Consider the following 19,821-nt stretch of genomic DNA (forward strand, 5'->3'; position numbering starts at 1 on the left):
CATTGTTATGTCTCCAAGACATAATTCCTAGCTGAGGAAATGGTTTCTAAACATTTGTTGAATAACTATTTTCTTTAATGCAATAAAAATTATACTAGTAGTATGAATTTGTCATACAATCAGAAAGGAAAGAACTTTTGATGAAAATCTGAATTAGATCCATGCAGATTCTAGATAAATTAATTTTTCATAAGTGATTTATCCCTGAGAAAAATGTTAAATTCCAAGAGTAATTTTATATTACCTGTCATTTTTAGGCTCCTTACAAAAATAATCAGAAAAATATAGTATATAGTCTTTTGCAAATTGAGGATCATTACTGTTTGATAATATAACAGCCTCTGTACCATTTCCTAAAATAAGTCAATGAACAAGCAATTTTCATGAAATTTTGGGGTTCTGTGAACCCATAACATCCATCCACAGTTCATGGAAATCTAGTTTAAGAAATTCTAGGTCACAGTATTACCAAGCAAAACTTCTAATGGTGTGGAAAACATCTCATAATCACCCTTGTATTACTGGCACACTTTAGATTCCCCTGGGAAGGAGAACAGCACAGTCTAACTTAAAACTTTGACTTTACAACGTTGCAGAAGCAACCACATTCAGTAGAAAACATACTGCAAATTTTGACTTCTTCCAAGGTGAGCAGGCTAGAGTATGAGACATACTCTTATGATGCTCTCAGGCAGTCTCAAGATCAAGAGCATAAACCAATGAGACACTTACAACTATTCTGTACCCAGACCACCACGCAGTTGTTTACTTTTAGTAGAGCATTGAATACATTATGTGAAACACTTAACACTTCGTAATAAAATAGGCTCTGGATTCAGTGATTTTGGCCAACTATAGACCAGTGTAAGTGTTCTGAGCTCTTGCTGAGCTAGGCTGTGAGGTGAGGTTGTTGTTTAGGTGCTAAGTTGTGTCCAGCTCTTTGCAATCTCCTAGACTGTAGCCCACCAGGCTCCTCTGCCCCTGGGATTTTTCCAGGCAAGGATACTGGAGTGGATTGCCATTTCTTTGTCCAGGGGATCATCCTGATCCAGGGATTGAACTTGAGTCTCCTGCATGGGCAGGTGGATTCTTTACCACTGAGCCACCGGGAAACCCAATGTGTGGTAGGTCAGGCATATTAAATGCATTTCAACTTACAATATTTTCAATGTCAGACGAGTTTATGGGACATAACCCCCATCACAAGTCAGGGAGGATCCATACTGAGCTTCTGTGAAATCCTAGGTGTCTCTATAGGACAAAGTTTAGACCAGGTGTGTTAGCACTTTTCTCAGGTAGATGTAGTCTATGTGGACATTAATTTATATCGACTACTCTATTAGAGCCTTGTTTAAAAAGGGGTCAATGAGAAAACAAAGAATACACAAAACAGGGAAATTACTAAGACCACAGAGAGCTCTGTCCCCTCAACAAGAAAAACTAGAGTGGCTGAGAATTGAACCATTTAGCTTTGACCTAGTTAAGAAACTATAAAAAGACACTGCCTTGCACAAATGAGAAAAGCATAGACACTCTATAGACTGCAAATCCAATCAGATTTTGTAGTACCTGAAACTTCTGAAATGTCATGGTCCTTTATTCTAGCTAGTGATTGAAACCCAGAGCAAATTGAAGCCTTCAGCAGATGTCCCTCCGTGACCCATGACACACTTGCTTGCCCTCACTATCTCCTTGATCTTTCTTTTTCCAGGGGAAGAAATCTCCCTTTACCATTGAAAGCAGGCTTTTTAAATTTTTCTTCAAACTTTCCTTTTCCACTGATTCAGTTTCTTCACATCACCATCATTCATTCACCCTCAAATCTTTCGTTCTTTGTACAGAGAAATTCTGAAGAAAAGCAAAAGGCATTTGTACATAAATACTGTACCTTCTCCTATCCATTCCACTTACTCCTTAGTACACTGATCCAAATGTTGCCTCTACCCTGAGCTCCAGGACATGAAAGCCAATGGAGCCTGTCAATCCTCCTTTTCCTGGAGCTTGTATTTGTCTTAACCATGTTAACTATCTCCTTTTTCTTGAAACATGCTCACATCTCCATAAAGTATGATGTTTTTCTCCCCCTTTTGTTCCTACTCCCTCTCTCCTTTGGATGATATACTCTCTCCCTAAACACTGGTCTGGTTTTACTCCATTCTTCACCCTCTTCCGGTTCAAAACCTTCAGATTTTCTAATTTCTCCACTTTTTCTTTTCTTCCTGAAGCAACCTATCTGTTTAAGTGATTTAAAATATGATTATAGATGAATGTCCCTCAAACGTCTCTCCACCTGGATCCCTCTCCTGGATTCAAGCCCATGTAGCCAACTCTTCACAGGATACCTACATTTGGATGGCACACAGAGACTACAAATTCAAATGTCCAAAACAATAGTTCCTCCTCGTGTCAATACATGTTGCCAAGAGCCATGAAACTTTATTTTCAATCGTCATTCATTACAAAAAATAGGATAAGCAATTATGGAATAATGTGAAAAGAATAAATATATAAAATTCTGGAATTGTATAAGAGCCCCAAAATTGGCTATATCAAAAAACAGGAACCTTGACTAAAGCCAATTTTTAAGCCTTAAATTTAAAGGCTAAACAAGGCCATCCATTTATCCATTTTGACAAAGGGGGTACACTTCACTCTGAGCCTCCTGTCACATTAAGGTTTCAAATGCACCCATCTCATTCCTGCTTCAGGCCCTTGACATTCACTGCTGTTTCAACCTAATGTATCTTCAGTTCAGTCGCTTATTCATGTCCGACTCTTTGCGACCCCATGAATCACAGCACGCCAGGCCTCCCTGTCCATCACCAACTCCTGGAGTTTACTCAGATTCATGTCCATTGAGTCGGTGATGCCATCCAACCATCTCATCCTCTGTCGTCCCCTTCTCCTGCCTTCAATCTTTTCCAGCATCAGAGTCTTTCCCAATGAGTCGGCTCTTCACACCAGGTGGCCAAATATTGGAGTTTCAGCTTCAGCATCAGTCCTTCCAATGAATATTCAGGACTGATTTCCTTTAGAATGGACTGGTTGGATCTCCTTGCTGTCCAAGGGACTCTCAAGAGTCTTCTCCAACACCACTGCCCACCTCTATTATCCTCCAAACAGAACCTCACATGGTACTTTCTAAGGGATTCTCTCCTCCATCCCCACAGGGTACCCTCCCCTTTATAAGCCCTCCCCAAAGAACTCATTTTTCTTCTTTATCACAGATAATAATTGTAATTAAAATTCTATTTGATTATATTTCCCTGATAATCTCATATTTTTAATAACTGAAACGTTATCTCTCGGGGAATTCCTGGTATCTATTTCTGTGCCTGCCATAGAGCACAGGAGTTATCAGATGGATAAATGAGTGAATGAGTTCTATCATTCCACACTTGATTTCTGTGCAGAGTTAATGAGCAAACATCCCATTCAGACTTGCAAGTCATTGACTGAAATGCTAAATGCTATTTTGTGACATCAAAACATTCTGCTTATTGGATGGATGTTCACTTAGCAAAAACCATCCATCTTAGTCTGTTCTCAACTATGTTGAAAAAATATAAAAGTTGATATGCAAACTCCATTGTATATCACTTATTCCCTTTCCCTGTGCATTTGTATTCTATTATGTACACTATTGGCCTGATATAGTTTTCTTCAAAGCATGTTCTTTTCAAGTTTTTGGTAAATAAAATGATGGTCTGTTGTTTTATTAGAGAATCTCATGAAATTTAACATTAGTGTCATCAGCATATAATTTCCAAACTCATTTTAAAGCTATTTTGAGATATATTATACACACGTACAGACACATATATATTTTATCTGTAACTTTCAGATTGTTTTTTATCTTCAGTGAATTGGCAGAGATGATAACTAATGGCTCTGTAATAGCATCAGCTATTTCTTAAATACTCTCAGTATATGCCATCAAGTTGCTTTTAAAAGCAAATTTTGAAAGTAATCTGATGTAAGCTATTACATATAAAATGGATAAACAACAGAGTCATAATGTATGGCACAGAGAACTATATTCCAGATCCTATGACAAACCATAAGGAAAAAAGAATATTTAAAAAAAGAGTGTGTATATATGTATAACAGAATCACTTTGCTGTACATCAGAAATAAAGACAACATTGTAAATTAACTCTGCTTAAATAAAAAACAAAATAAAAGTAACCTGAAAACTTCCCTTCCCTATGCCTCGCATCGCAAGTAATGGGCTCTGATTATGTGATCGCATTTATAAATACTTTCTATACCCATTCAGTTAAATAAATACTTATATGAGAATCCATGTGGCAGTGATGGGCAACTATATTAAAACATTAGTATATTTGAAAGTAAAATTTTCCCAAAAGCGGAAGAGAAAGAAATCCCTTTTGTCATTGAATAAGCATTAAACCAGAATGGAATGCACAGGACAAACAGTCCACTAAAGGGATTGCAAAGGAGAGAAATCCCACCCTATTTTATAGCCAAGCAGACAAAGCCTATAAAACACATGTTCTCAGGATAAATAATAAGTAGTCTTCAAGTAAGAGAACTTCACAGCGTAGTCACGCAGAGTTCAAACTAAATTTATTTTGGAATTGGGGTAATGACCATTCTTCGTTAACTGTCTTTAAACGAAAAAATAAATGTCTCCTATCTTTATGCCTTGAGGGGGTTTACAATTTGGAGTCATATACCTGCTGAAGTCTGGCTCCTCTCAAGCCAAGAAACTAGAAGGCCTGGGCTTCTTGCTTCTTGATTATTATATTTCAAACGGATGGCTCCCAGGTCCTGAGGGAAAAAAAATCCTGTGGATATAATTTAGTCTTTAAAAAGGTTCACATACATTTCAAAGAGGCAAAGAAAATACTCACACGTTTTCTAAAGTGAATGCTCTAAGGAAAAGGAAGGGAGGGAAGTCTTCTTTTATTTTCAACAGAGAGGGTCAAGTCTCTTAGTTTGAATTTCTATTTGTGCTTGCTGTAAACTCAAAGTTACAACAGGGTATGAGGTATTTGTGGGTCTTAAATAGAGATTATTTTTTTTATCGCTGATTTTAATGATGCAGACAAAGGTAGAATAGGAGCAGATATGGAAGGCTTCCCTGGTGGCTCAGTCAGTAAAGAATCTGCCTGCAATGCAGAAGATCTGGGGTTCAATCCCTGGGTTGGGAAGATCCCCTGGAGAAGGAAATGGCAACCGTCTCTAATATTCTGGAGAATTCCATGGACGGAGGAGCCTATTGGGCTACAGTCCAAGGGATCACAAAGAGTTGAGCATGACTGAGCAACTAACACACATTGTGCAAAAAAGGAGTGAAACTTGCTACCTGCAAATTCAGGAAAAACTGGGAAAAAACAGCTAATATCTGTAGGGAGACAGGTTTCAACATAACATAGTAAAAGAGCTACCTAACAGTTCAACTAGGCAACAGTCTCTCCTGCTGGGCATTTCCTTGAGCTTCCCCGGCTTGGGATAACATTGGCTTGGCGAGGAAAGTACAGAAGTGATCCAACATCAGCTGAATAATCAACAAGGTGATCCTTAGGGCTCCTTCCAATACTAAGATTTTGTGATACGTTCACATATTTTATGGACAAAAAATGTGTCCATGTTTCTAAATGTGTACTCAGAGAAATACTGCAAACAGTAATATGACTCTAACATTTTTGCATGTCCGTTTAATACCATCCGACCTGAGCGATCACCCTCTAGGAAGAGTTTGTTTTGCTCACTATATTTGTTGGGCTAACCAATGTTAAAGACTGGGTGTAGAACTAGCAAGAAAATGCTTTATTAAAGTTTGTTTTATTTAGCAGGCTGTGCAGACTGTGTTTAGAATTCAGGGAACCATTTAGCCTAGGTAAATGTTATCATGTGTAGATAGAAAAGCAGGACAGAATGATGGCAGAGAGGACTACTGGCACTAAAATTAAAGAGGGGGGGGGTGCAGGAAGATGGACTAAAGACCAGGTTCAATATGCTGTGAAAGTCATATAAGAGAATAATAGCTCTGAAAGAGAATGAGTGAGGAAGATGAAAAGCATCTTAAGGGGAAAAAGGGCTTCTAAGTATTCTAAAAGAAGTAGCAGTCAAAGAGGTCCATTCAGAGTCAGTACAAAAAAAGACCTTGATCAAAGGATACATGAACAGCTGAGAAACAGTTAAAAATTCCAAAAGAATTTGGTGATTACCTGTGGAGTATGCCCACATAATTGTGCTATGATTTGTTAAAAAACTTCAGTTAATAAAAGGCTAGAGAGTTCATTATAATATTTGGTTAGCAGGATTTCCTTTTTTTTATTTTCTCTGGTTATTAAAGTAAAAAATGCTCATTGTGGAAAACAACTTAAAGTGCAGAAAGATTAAAGAAAAATTCGATCTGCACTGACAGTTTATCATCACTGTTAAAATTTGTATTCTGAATTTTATGCCTCTGTTTTTAATGCAGTATATTTTAAGTCAATTGCATAAGTTCCAGATAGCATTACATTTCTGAATTGCAAGGAGATATGCTTTCATAATTTTTACCAGTTTATGGAAGCATATCTCCCTGTAATTCATAGTAACAACACCTGGGTTTGGAACATCTTACAGAATTTTAACAATATCTGTACACCATTTCTTCTTTTTTTCTTTGTAATTTTGTGTGTGTGTGTGTGTATGTGTCAGTTTTGGCCCTTTGTAAACAAGAAACATTGTCTTGAAAGATTTCAGTCTTTCTCCAGGGCATCTTTCATGATGAACTGGGTTATATAGACCACAAAAGTAATGACATTACGTGCTACAGATCTATAAAAGAAAGGGATCTGAGAAGATCTGCTGCTGCTGCTAAGTCACTTCAGTAGTGTCCAACTCTGTGCGACCCCATAGATGGCAGCCCACCAGGCTCCCCCATCCCTGGGATTCTCCAGGCAAGAACACTGGAGTGGGTTGCCATTTCCTTCTCCAATGCATGAAAGTGAAAAGTGAAAGTGAAGTCGCTCAGTTGTGTCCGACTCTTAGCGACCCCATGGACTGCAGCCCACCAGGCTCCTCTGTCCATGGGATTTTCCAGGCAAGAGTACTGGAGTGGGGTGCCATTGCCTTCTCCAAGAAGATCTAATATGTGCCAAATGCTTTATACTCATTTTTCACTGCATTCTCACATGTAAGAAATAAAACCCACTGACCCATACCCACAGAATAGAGTTGGAGATACGAGGCACAGCAAGGACCCAGCCTTTAAGGACTGTCTTGCAAGATTAGATGTTTGGTGAGCAGCCACACCCAGCATTGTTAACAGCAAGCATTTTATTCCCTAGCACTCAAGTCCCTCCCCCAGTTCCTCGTTGGCTGAGTACTATGGGGTGACCAGTCTTCGCAGACATTGCATAAACTTATTCTCTTCCTCCCTCTGGGCTGGCCTCCCTTTCATCTTGTTTCTCCCTTTCCTGTGCACTTACACCCATTCTTATGTTTTGATTCACCAATAGAAGCAGCCCCCCTTCCTTTGTCTGCCTGAACTTTCCAGCTTGGTAACCCTTTTGGTTGCCACATCAACAAGTAGCAACAAGTTATTATTCAAGCTAGCTATTTGTAGTTCCTCATTCTTAAGTCAGGAGTTTGAGTAGGCTCCAGGAGTTGGTAATGGACAGGGAAGCCTGGCTTGGTGCAGTCCTTTGGGTCACAAAGAGTTGGACACGACTGAGAGACTGAACTGAACTGAATTCTTAAGTTAGCCATTTATTCTTGAAAATGGACCATGTGGTGGTGGTTTAGTCACTAAGTCGTGTTAATGTTTCTTATGTCATAGAAGCATGTATTAATGTCAGATTAAAAAACTGAAGCCCAAGAGGTTACTTGTCTCTTATATTTTGTTTAAAATAATTGATAAGAATGAGAATCATAAGTCACTTCTTCTAAGTAATCCAAATGGTCACTGCCAAAATGCCCTTTTAAAATTTTGCATAGCAAAATTAGAAGATTCCATTGCATTTGAAATAACAATGAAAACATACTAAAAATGCCTCCCACACCTGCTTTTCCTAACACTCTCTTCAGTTGGTGGGCAGCATCTTCATTCTTCCAGATTTGCTCAGACCAAAATCCTTGTAAAACATCCCTGATTCCAATACAGCAGCAAATCCTAGTACTTAGCTTCCAGTGCTGTCTGCCTGGAAGACACCATCATCTCTCACATGGAACGTGGCCATAGTTTTTTAATTGCTGTCACTGCTTCTTCCCTTAGTCCTCACTCCTTCAGTCTATTTTCAACACAGCAGACAGGGTGATCATTTTAAAATGCAAGTCAGATTGTCCCTCTTTTGTTCAAAACTTTGTAGTAGTTTCCCACTTTCCTCAATGTAGGAACTAAATCTTTACAATGGCTGCCAAGACCCTATTTTTATGACCAACCATATGCTCACTTCCAACTACCCGAAACTCAGTTTCTAACCCATCACTCACTGGCCTCAGCCAGACAATTTGTTAAGCACATCATTGCCTCAAGGCCCCTACCTGGAACCGTTTCTCCTGCACTCCACTCCCTACTGTTGTCAAGATTCATTCTCTTTTCCTTTAAGTGTCTGACAAATGTCACACTCTCAGGAAGGTATTTTCTGAATAATCCCAACTCTACACCCAGGCCATCCCCTGATCCCTTTTCCTATTTCATGTGTTCTTAGCACTTACTGCACTAACTTACAGTGTTTCTTTGTGCTTGTATGTCTCCTGCATGAAGATAAGGATTAGTTGCTGTTAATTAATTAGCACATGTAACCTAAAACAGTTCATCTCATACCTGGTAGTCAATGAAAATGAATGAATGAATATGATTCACTTAGGAGTAGTTTTAATTGGTTAAATGCTCTAACTAAACACATTTCCCCAAATTACTAAGTAACAGTCATACCATTTTCATTAAATATGCTTCAAAAGCAAAAGAACAAAAGAACTTGAAGTTTTACCCTTTCCCCAAGGTTCATTAAACAGCTAAACACAGAGCTGAATAGGTATATCACAAAAGAATAACTAGTAACTAGCAATACTGAAACCAAGTTACCTGTCAGTTATCCAGATAATCAAGTTATTCAGAACACTTTACTCACTAAACTCAATGGAGAAACACCATTTAAATATATTTATAATGCACCCTGCTGGACTAGAAAAATGTTAGCAAAACATCTGTATTTTTCTGCTGGCGACAGATACACTCAGCTTCTTTTTGTCTAAAATCATGCTTTTTCCCTTTATTCTTCAGGGAGATCTGGTTATAAAATTGTTGATTGATAGCTACTTAATCAGTTTAAATAAAGCATGTCCTTATCTCTCTGGTTGCAATTTTTTTTTTTTTTTTTTGGTTGAGAATTTAGTGAATAAAATTAATGTCGCTCATTTGAAGGTATGACGTTTTGTTCCTAGAAGTTTTTTATGTTTTCTCCTTAATTTTGGTCTTTAGTAATTTTAAAATACACCTTTTTCCCCCTTTGGATTTGCTGTTTCTTTGAGATATGTAGTTCTTGAATTTGAGGTTTGACAGTTCTCTCTTTTAGGAAGTCCTCTTCAAATATTTTGCCTCTTTTCTTTGAGACCGCAATTGCACTTGTCTTAGACTTTTCCACCATATCCCCTACATCCCTTACAGTCTTTTTCACAGTTTTCCCTTTTAATCTTCATGTGAAGACCCTACCTATATATCTTGTGCATGTGTCCTCAGTCTGTCAGTCGTGTCCAACTCTTTGCCACCCTGTGGAGTGCAGCCCACCATGCTCCCCTGTCCATGGAGTTTTCCAGGCAAGAATACTGGAGTGGGTTGCCATGCCCTTCTCCAGGGGATTTTCCTAACCCAAGTATCCTGCATCTCCTCACTGCCAAGCAGAATCTTTACCACTGAGCCTCCTGGGAAGTCCCATTTACATATGTTACTCGGATCTATTAAATATCTTTTGGTTCACTAATAATGACTTGGAGTGTGTAACTTCCACCATTATATTTCTACTTTAATTTCTTAATTCCAGTAGTGCATTTTATTATTGCTAAAATTAACTTTATACAGCTTCTAATTATCTGACAAATTTCTCTATCTTGTCTTTCAAGTCCTTAAATATATTATTTCTGACTATTTTACAAATAGTATCTGAGAACTCAGTTATTTGCATTTACTGTGTGTCTTTTTAAAAATTTTCTTGTATTCCTTTTTTTAATTTAAATTTATTTATTTTAATTGGAGGCTAATTACTTTACAATATTGTATTGGTTTTGCCATACATCAACATAATTCTGCCACGGGTGTACACGTGTTCCCCATCCTGAACCTCCCTCCCTCCTCCTTCCCCATACCATCCCTCTGGGTCATCCCAGTGCACCAGCCCTGAGCATCCTGTATCCTGCATCGAACCTGGACTGTCAATTCGTTTCATATATGATATTATACATATTTCAATGCCATTCTCCCAAATCATCCCACTCTCTCCCTCTCCCACAGAGTCCAAAAGACTGTTCTATACATCTGTGTCTCTTTTGCTGTCTCTCATACAGGGTTATCCTTACCATCTTTCTAAATTCCATATATATGCATTAGTATACTGTATTGGTGTATTTCTTTCTGGCTTACTTCACTCTGTATAATAGGCTCCAGTTTCATCCACCTCATTAGAACTGATTCAAATGTATTTTTTTTAATGGCTGAGTAATACTCCATTGTGTATATGTACCACAGCTTTCTTATCCATTCATCTGCTGATGGGCATCTAGGTTGTTTCCATGTCCTGGCTATTATAAACAGTGTTGTGATGAACATTGGGGTACACATGTCTCTTTCGATTCTGGTTTCCTCAGTGTGTATGCCCAGCAGTGGGATTGCTGGGTCATAAGGCATTTCTATTTCCAGTTTTTTAAGCAATCTCCACACTGTTCTCCATAGTGGCTGTACTAGTTTGCATTCCCACCAACAGTGGAAGAGGGTTCCCTTTTCTCCACACCCTCTCCAGCATTTATTGCTTGTAGTCTTTTGGATCGCAGCCATTCTGACTGGCATAAAATGGTACCTCATTGTGGTTTTGATTTGCATTTTTCTGGTAATGAGTGATGTTGAGCATCTTTTCATGGGTTTGTTAGCCATCTGTATGTCTTCTTTGGAGAAATGTCTATTTAGTTCTTTGGCCCATTTTTTGATTGGGTCGTTTATTTTTCTGAATTGAGCTGCAGGAGTTGCTTGTATATTTTTGAGATTCGTTGTTTGTCAGTTGCTTCATTTGCTATTATTTTCTCCCATTCTGAAGGCTGCCTTTTCACCTTGCTTATAGTTTCCTTTGTTGTGCAGAAGCTTTTAATTTTAATTAGGTCCCATCTGTTTATTTTTGCTTTTATTTCCAGTATTCTGGGAGATGGGTCATAGAGGATCCTGCTGTGATGTATGTCAGAGAGTGTTTTGCCTATGTTCTCTTCTAGGAGTTTTAAAGTTTCTGGTCTTACGTTTAGATCTTTAATGCATTTTGAGTTTATTTTTGTGTATGGTGTTAGAAAGTATTCTAGTTTTATTCTTTTACAAGTGGTTGACCAGTTTTCCCAGTGCCACTTGTTAAACAGATTGTCTTTTCTCCATTGTATATTCTTGCCTCCTTTGTCAAAGATAAGGTGTCCATAGGTGTGTGGATTTATCTCTGGGCTTCCTATTTTGTTCCATTGATCTATATTTCTCTCTTTGCACCAGTACAATACTTTCTTGATGACTGTGGCTTTGTAGTAAAGCCTGAAGTCTGGCATGTTGACTCCTCCAGTTCCATTCTTTTTCTCAAGGTTGTTTTGGCTATTGGAGGTTTTTTGTATTTCCATACAAATTGTGAAATTATTTGTTCTAGCTCTGTGAAAAATACCGTTGGTAGCTTGATAGGGATTGCATTGAATCTATAGATTGCTTTGGGTAGTATACTCATTTTCACTATATTGATTCTTCCAATCCATGAACATGGTATATTTCTCCATCTATTAGTGTCCTCTTTGATTTCTTTCACCAATGTTTTGAAAGGTTGTTGTTGAATCACGTGAATACACCGGGATTCTTGGCCCCCGGAGGAGAAGAATTCAATCCAGGGCCAGAGACGAGGCTTGATCGCTCAGAGCTTTTGTGTAATAAAGTTTTATTAAAGTATAAAGGGGATAGAGAAAACTTCTGACATAGGCATCAGAAGGGGGCAGAAAGAGTACCCGCTTGCTAGTGTTAACAATGAAGTTATATAATCCAAAGAATATCTTGAAGTTGTAAAGACCTCATCAGACCTACTCCCATAATTTACATTTTAAGATAATAGTGTCCTCAGGCAAAATACATCCTTGTAAAGATCAAGTCTACTCCCATAATTAACATTTTAAGATAACAGAAGGTTGAATCCAAAGACTGTCCTTAGGCAGGATACATTATTGTTATATAATCCTAAGGAATGTGGAGAAAGAAAAAAAAATTGTCCTTTCTTCCTCCTTGAGAATTCCAGACCCTTCTCTCCTTGGGGACCCCTAGACTCCCTATCAACCTGCCTAGGAACTGACTCTCTCAGTTTTATAGTTTTCTATATGTAAGTCTTTGGTTTCTTTAGGTAGGTATATTCCTAAGTATTTTATTCTTTTCGTTGCAATGGTGAATGAATTGTTTTCTTAATTTCTCTATTTTCTCATTATTAGTGTATAGGAATGCAAGGGATTTCTGTGTGTTGATTTTATATCCTGCAACTTTACTATATTCATTAATTAGCTCTAGTAATTTTCTGGTGGAGTCCTTTGTTTTATGTCATGTCTTATGTTGTTGTATGTCTTTTTATACTTGGTCAGGACAATATATGTTAACATTTATAGATATATGCTGAAGCTCTTAATGCTATTATCTTCTGGTAATGAGGATTATTTTGGCTTCTGGCAGACAACTATTCTAGTGGGTTCAGTCTCTGTGAGCACTGTCTCATGCTGGGTTTACTCTTGTTCCTTGTTATCCTTTTAGGAAATAACTAAAAGCTGAGAATATTTACTAAAAGACTCATCCATCCTAGAAGGCCTTAAATTTTACTTTTTATTACCCCCACCATATAATACAATGGCAAAGTAATCAGTAACATTTAGTACTCAGTTACACTTTTTAAATATTTTCTGAAAGGAAAACAAAGTTATTTTTCTATGTACATCAAAAACACACTCCAGATTATGACAGTAACTGATATTGCAATATAAAGCTCTTTGAAACTAAAATTATGCAATAAATGGCCAGTGATTTATTAACTTCAGCATTGGTATTATTGTTGCATTGTGTGATTCTTAACAGTTCTGAATTGCTAATATATAATGGCCATGATATGGAAACTGTAACTGTTCATTTTAGCATTCTTTTGTCTAGTTGGGAGTTTCTTAAAACACCATATCTTAAGTAGCTTTTAAGGAACTCTATTTAGAGAATTGAATAGAGTTTATTATTAAAATATATTTATCATTAATTATTTCAGAAAATATGCTATAAAATTTAACAAACAATCATCCACACAGCTTTGTGTTAGTTGCTCAGTCAGGTCCAACTCTTTGCGACCCCATGGACTTCAGCCCCACCAGCCTCCTCTGGCTGGGATTCTCCAGACAAGAATACTGGAGTGAATTTCTATTCCCTTCTCCAGGGGATCTTCCCAACCCAGGGATATAACCCACATCTCCCACATTGCAGGCAGAGTCACAGATTCTTTACCATCTGAGCCACCAGGGAAGCCCCCAAACAGCTTTACACACTATTATTATATTCTGTTATAAGAATAAATTCAGATGTTAAATATATGATAAATCACTTAATCTTTCTGATCTTCTCTCCACAATGTAACTGGTATCACTTTGCACATCTGTCAAATAGTTTTATATGTATAGAGACAATGTAAATTAGATTTCCTTTGGCTTAGGTCATTCTTTATTCAAATCATTGCATTAACATAAGATGTAAATAATTTAAATGATAAATATTTAAAACAAAATTCATGGTAATAAGAAGTATAGACCAAGACCTTTGTTACTATGTGCTCTTCTTAACCTATACATGTTTATTCACATCACAGTGGGCAAAAGGGTTCAACTTCTGACCAGTTCTAGCTGATTGTAAGTGGTGACCTACACTGTTTTAAAGGAGAATCTGAAATTTTATCTATATTTCTGACATGGATGCAGGAGAGAGAGGTATTGAACAAATAAATGTGTATATTCCATCACTGAGTTCTTCCTCAGAATATTTGCCATTTGTCTTATTTCTGGGTTTCCCTGGTGGCTCAGATCATAAAGAATCTCCCAGCAATGAAGGAGACCTGAGTTCAATCCCTAGGGTAGGAAGATCCTCTGGAGGAAGGCATGGCAACCCACACCAGTATTCTTACCTGGAGAATCCCCATGAACAGAAGGGTTGGCAGGCTGCAGTCTGTCCATGGAGTCGCAAAGACTTGGACACGACTGAGTAAGTAAGTACAGTACAGTCTTATTTCTTAATTTATCAGAGTTCAGGCAGAAATGGTTCCTATGAAACTCCTCTCGTACAACTTATCAACCCATTTTTGCTCACCAACACCCCCAACTTGCTCTCTCCATCTCTCTGAGAGAGATCACTTGTGCTATCTGTGTTTTCATTCTGTGGGTTTAACCCTAAGGAGACCTTTAAAAGTGGAGACATATAATAGTTTTATATTGAAACTCAACTTCATACTGATCTGTCTCCATTACTTTATAACTTAGACTCTGAAATGAACTCTTAAAATTACTTTCTTCTTATCTGAACGATCTGGCACACTAAATGGCTCTAAATAATTAATTTTGAAAAGGAAAGTGCAGATAGTGAGCACACAGGAGTTCACAGGCAGAGCTGCAGCCTGGTCCCTGATAGAGAAAGATCTAATGAATTCAGCTGAGGTTCCCTCCCTCTGCATCTGAATCCTTCCCAACCCTGCTCCCTTCTAGCAAGTTCTTCATGGAGCCAGTCTCTGTCTTGCTCTCTCTCTCCCTCTCTTTCTCCCCCTGCTCTCTTTCTCTCTAGGTATCTTCACTTTCAGTAAAATCATAATCATTCATATTTCCTTTGATCTCCACTGATCTCAGTGTTTGTGTATATTAGTAACATATACAAATACAGTGTGTGTTGTTTTTCAGTCGCCCAGTCCTGTCTGACTCTTGGTGACCCATGGACTGCAGCATGCCAGGCCTCCCTGTGTGTGTATTAGTTAATATGCATTAGGCAAAATGTGTGCATATATTCTAACATACATAACAGAAATTCCATATAATTTGCTTGATTTACTAAGCAATTCTCAATTTGAAATTCTTAGGGGAGGAATTTTTTTTTTTAATTTGTGTTTTGTTGCTGATAGGAAGCGAAGCTTTGTGTGTTTTGTTCTCAGTATTTCAGACCCCACCTGAACTCCAACAATATACTTAAACAAACTTAATAGTTAATTCTTAAAATAACACCAAGAAGACAATGTCCATGAGTATGTGTATGTGCATCTTCAGTTCAGTTCAGTCTCTCAGTCGTGTCCGACTCTTTGCGGCCCCATGAATCGCAGCACGCCAGGCCTCCCTGTCCATCACTAACTGCCGGAGTTCACTCAAACTCACATCCATCGAGTCGATGATGCCATCCAGCCATCTCATCCCCTGTCGTCCCCTTCTCCTCCTGCCCTCAATCTTTCCCAGCATCAGTGTCTTTTCAAATGAGTCAGCTCTTCACATCAGGTGGCCAGAGTGTATTGGAGTGTGTCTGGCTATATATTTAAAGGGGTTCTTTTCCATACACAGTGGAAGAAGATAGAGCTGAATCGATACAGGCAGGAAGAAAAATAAACAAAGCCGCTTGCAGGTGAGCATTACAGGAGGGGCAGGTTTGGACCTTCTTATTTCCAATGAGAAAAGAACACTTCAGCAGCCTTGTTGGGCTGAGGTAATCATTATGCCTTCAATTTCTTTTAATAAGCTGCTGTTTATTTTGACTTGATAATAATAGAAGATTCAAAGGTGTTAACAATGATATCAAGATTATCTGACCTTTCTTTGTCTATTTCCCTTTCATCCTCTAATTACTTCGTCCCTCCTCACTGACCTATCTTCAGTTCAAAATATGTTCTTTGGTAATTTGGCTAACTTCATATTTCACATTTCCTCCTCTAGAAGAAATATTAATAGCTCTGTCCCTTAAAGCAGAATGTGTGATGACATTTTAAAAATGCAAAAGTCCAGCAAAAAATTAAATGTTTGGAAAAGATAAATCTTTGGTAATTGCTCCCAAACTGGAATGGAAGTAGATTTCCACTACCAAGCATATGTTTTGATTTTCATCTGGAAGTGGGATTGACATTCAGGTAATACACACTGTGAGGGCTGGACCAATTGTTTAAAAGCTGAAATACTTTCATATTTGTTGATAAATTAGCTGCTCCAAATCTCCTGCGGTCCCTGCCATCTTGCAGCACTGCCACTTCCTCAGTATATCCCAGACCTCTCTTTAATCAGACTGGGTTCCCAGGTAGTACTAGTGGTAAAGAACCCACCTGCCAATGCAGGAGATATAAGAGAAACCTGTTATATACCTGGGTCAGGAAGATCCCCTGGAGAAGGGTGTGACAACACACTCCAGTATTCTTGCCTGGAGGATCCCATGGATGGAAGAGCCTGGTAGGCTACAGTCCATGGGGTCACACAGTCAGACATGACTGAAGCAACTCGGCATGCATGCACATGCTTTAATCAATCATCAAGAAAATTGTAGAGAACTGTCTCCAGGAAGCCACTGGGTTTTACCAGCTGGAATGCATCCTACTTAGTTACTGGGCTTCCCAGGTAGCTCAGTGGTAAAAAATCCACCTGTCAATGCAGGTTCGATCCTTGGGTTGGGAAGATCCCCTGGGGAAGAAAATGACAACCCACTCCAGTATTCTTGCCTGCGAAATCCCATGGACAGAGAAGCCTGGTGGGCTACAATCCATGGAGATGTAAAAACAACAACAAACTGTTAAATAATCCAAACTTGAGTCAGCTCATGAAATCTGGCCACTTAACTCCTTCAGTCTATGTGGCACACATAGGATTTAGATTTTATTCTCCTTATGCCATTGCATTATTACATAAATTATTCAAAGCAGTAATTCTTTGATTAATTATAGCATCAGTGGATTTTGAAATTAAAAACAACCTTGATTGGAAAAAATAAATCATCCTCTGTCACAGGATGGAATATTAGGCCATGTCTAATAAGGGCCACTGTGTCTGCAGATATTTCTCTCTTTCTTTCGGACTTCACACAACCCATCACTCAGCCTGCTCTCCTGAGATCCTATCCATTTAGGAGGGGATAAAATATTCTGAAAGGAAAATACAGTCAGAAACAAAGACATATGAGAAAATCTAGCCTAAAGTTGATCTTCTTTCATTATAAAATCCAATTAAAACATCTAGGAAGGAGGATCAAGATTATAGAGGTAGAGGATGTGGAGTTCACCTTCCCCTACAAATGTAGGACATATGGAACAATTCTCATAGAAAACTAACTGGAAATGGGCAGAGAACTCCTGCTCATAACAAGGCTGCATGAAAGTTTGCATACAATGGGGGTAAGACAGGAAACAGAGCATCAGGTCAGGACTTGTACCCCTGGAAGGGGAGGAAGAGGAAGATTGCTCAGGCAGAAACTTGCCCTGGTGAGTGAGCTGGTTGAGCCACAGACTAGGTGTTCCAGTCCTGGGCCCTATGCAGAGGGGACAGACCTCCCTGGCTGCATGGAGAACCACTAGAAAGATGCAGGGCTGGGGAAACCTAGACTCCGACCACAAGGAGTGTACATGTACTGCTCACCAACAGACAAGACGGAGAGAGGTGTGCCCTAGAGGCTGGCACCTTGTCATCCTCCCCAATCCAAAATGTCTAAACACTCCAACCCCACTCACTTCACATTTCAGCTTGGCCCTGGATCTGGGGAAGCCAGAAACTGGGGGAAGATTTTGCCTAGCAACCTGGGAGCCTGGGTCGTGGTCCAGGTTGAGGGGAAGTGGCCATCATTGGCATTTAATCAAACAGCACCCAAGAAGCAGCCCAGACCTCTGATGGCAGCACAGTCACTCAAACCCCTGCCAACATACTACAATCCCCACTCCCAGCCGGGCAAATACTCTGGTCCTGCCCACACCATGCCACAACCTTGCATTAGATCTGGGACAATCACAAGACATGAAGAGAGATGAACCTGGGCCATGTCTGAGTAGAGCCTCAGACAGCTAAACAGGCAGCACATGTGAACTCTGTAAGCGCAGAAGCCCACTGACTTCAGCACCCTCCTCCTTTGCAGCAAATGCCTCAGTGTGGGAGAAGGAAAAACACTCAAAAGTAAAAGAGCCAAATTGAGCCCAGCCTTCAAGATTTCTGTTTCAGCAACTTGGGAGCAGACCCTGCCATGACAGGGCAGCTGGAGATTGTGCCTCAGGAGAAAGAAAGTCCCAACTCACACCCAGCAGAGACTGTAGATCCTCCAACACCAGCCACAACCACTATCAAGGTGACAGCAGTCAGCACACCCTGAAGGAAAATTTGGCTGGTGTCCACATCACATCCAGCCTTCACACTAAAGACATTTGACACACACAGTCTACATAGAAATGCTCCTACATTTAAAAAAAAAAAAAAAAAAAAAAACACTCATGAAGACCACAGTGGATAACTGTTTCATCTAAATTCACAGAGACAGAGAAATTAAGTAAAATGAAAAGGCAGAGCTACTATTCTCAACTGAAAGGATAAGAAAAAAATCCCTGAAAATATAATGCAATGAATAGTCTACCAGACACTGAGTTCAAAAAGTTTGTAATAAAAATAAATACTGAATTGAGAAAGAGAATTGATCTAAACACAAATAAATTTAACAGAAAACTAGAAATAATAAAGAAGGCCCAAATAAAAATGGATATTCAATTTCTGAGATAAAAAATACTCCAGGAGCAATGAATAGACAGCTAAATGACACAGGGGGTGCCTAAGGGATCTTAAAGATAGAATAATGAAAATCACCCAATCAGAGCAGTAGACGGCAAGACAAATTTTTTAAATAAAAGCAACATACAATTTTTATGGGAGTAATATAAGGTGTTCAGTTCAGTTCAGTTCAGTCACTCAGTCGTGTTCGACTCTTTGCAACCCCATGAATCGCAGCACGCCAGGCCTCCCTGTCCATCACCAACTCCCAGAGTTCACTCAGACTCATGTCCATCGAGTCAGTGATGCCATCCAGCCATCTCATCCTCTTTCGTCCCCTTCTCCTCCTGCCCCCAATCTCTCCCAGCATCAGAGTCTTTTCCAATGAGTCAACTCTTCACATGAGGTGGCCGAAGTATTGGAGTTTCAGCTTTAGCATCAGTCCTTCCAATGAACACCCAGGACTGATCTCCTTCAGAATGGACTGGTTGGATCTCCTTGCAGTCCAAGGGACTCTCAAGAGTCTTCTCCAACACCACAGTTCAAAAGCATCAATTCTTCAGCAGTGTACCAACATATATATTCTAGGGTTTCCAGAAAAGGAGAGGGGACTTTCCTGATAGCTCAGTTGGTAAAGAATCCACCTGCAATGCAGGAGACCCTGGTTCAATTCCTGGGTTGGGAAGATCCCCTGGAGAAGGGATCAGCTACCCACTCCAGTATTCTCGGGCTTCCCTTATGGCTTAGCTGGTAAAGAATTCTCCCACAATGCGAGAGACCTCAGTTCAATCCTTGGGTTGGGAAGATCCCCTGGAGAAGGGAATGGCTACCCACTCCAGTATTCTGGCTTAGAGAATTCCATGGACTGTACAGTCAGTCCAT

The 19,821-nt window shown here is 39.2% G+C and overlaps 1 long non-coding RNA gene across 2 annotated transcripts in view; it reads right to left on the minus strand.

The window, feature by feature from the left end:
• The window catches only part of LOC123334913, a 53,676-nt gene that overhangs the window by 17,186 nt on the left and 16,669 nt on the right, over positions 1–19,821 (minus strand). For both annotated transcript variants that reach the window (XR_006553113.2, XR_006553112.2), the window contains exon 3: positions 4,701–4,794. This is a non-coding gene — a long non-coding RNA (uncharacterized LOC123334913). The remainder of the gene's footprint in view (positions 1–4,700; positions 4,795–19,821) is intronic.

Source organism: Bubalus bubalis, chromosome 8 (assembly GCF_019923935.1).
Source record: "Bubalus bubalis isolate 160015118507 breed Murrah chromosome 8, NDDB_SH_1, whole genome shotgun sequence".
NCBI lineage: Eukaryota > Metazoa > Chordata > Mammalia > Artiodactyla > Bovidae > Bubalus > Bubalus bubalis.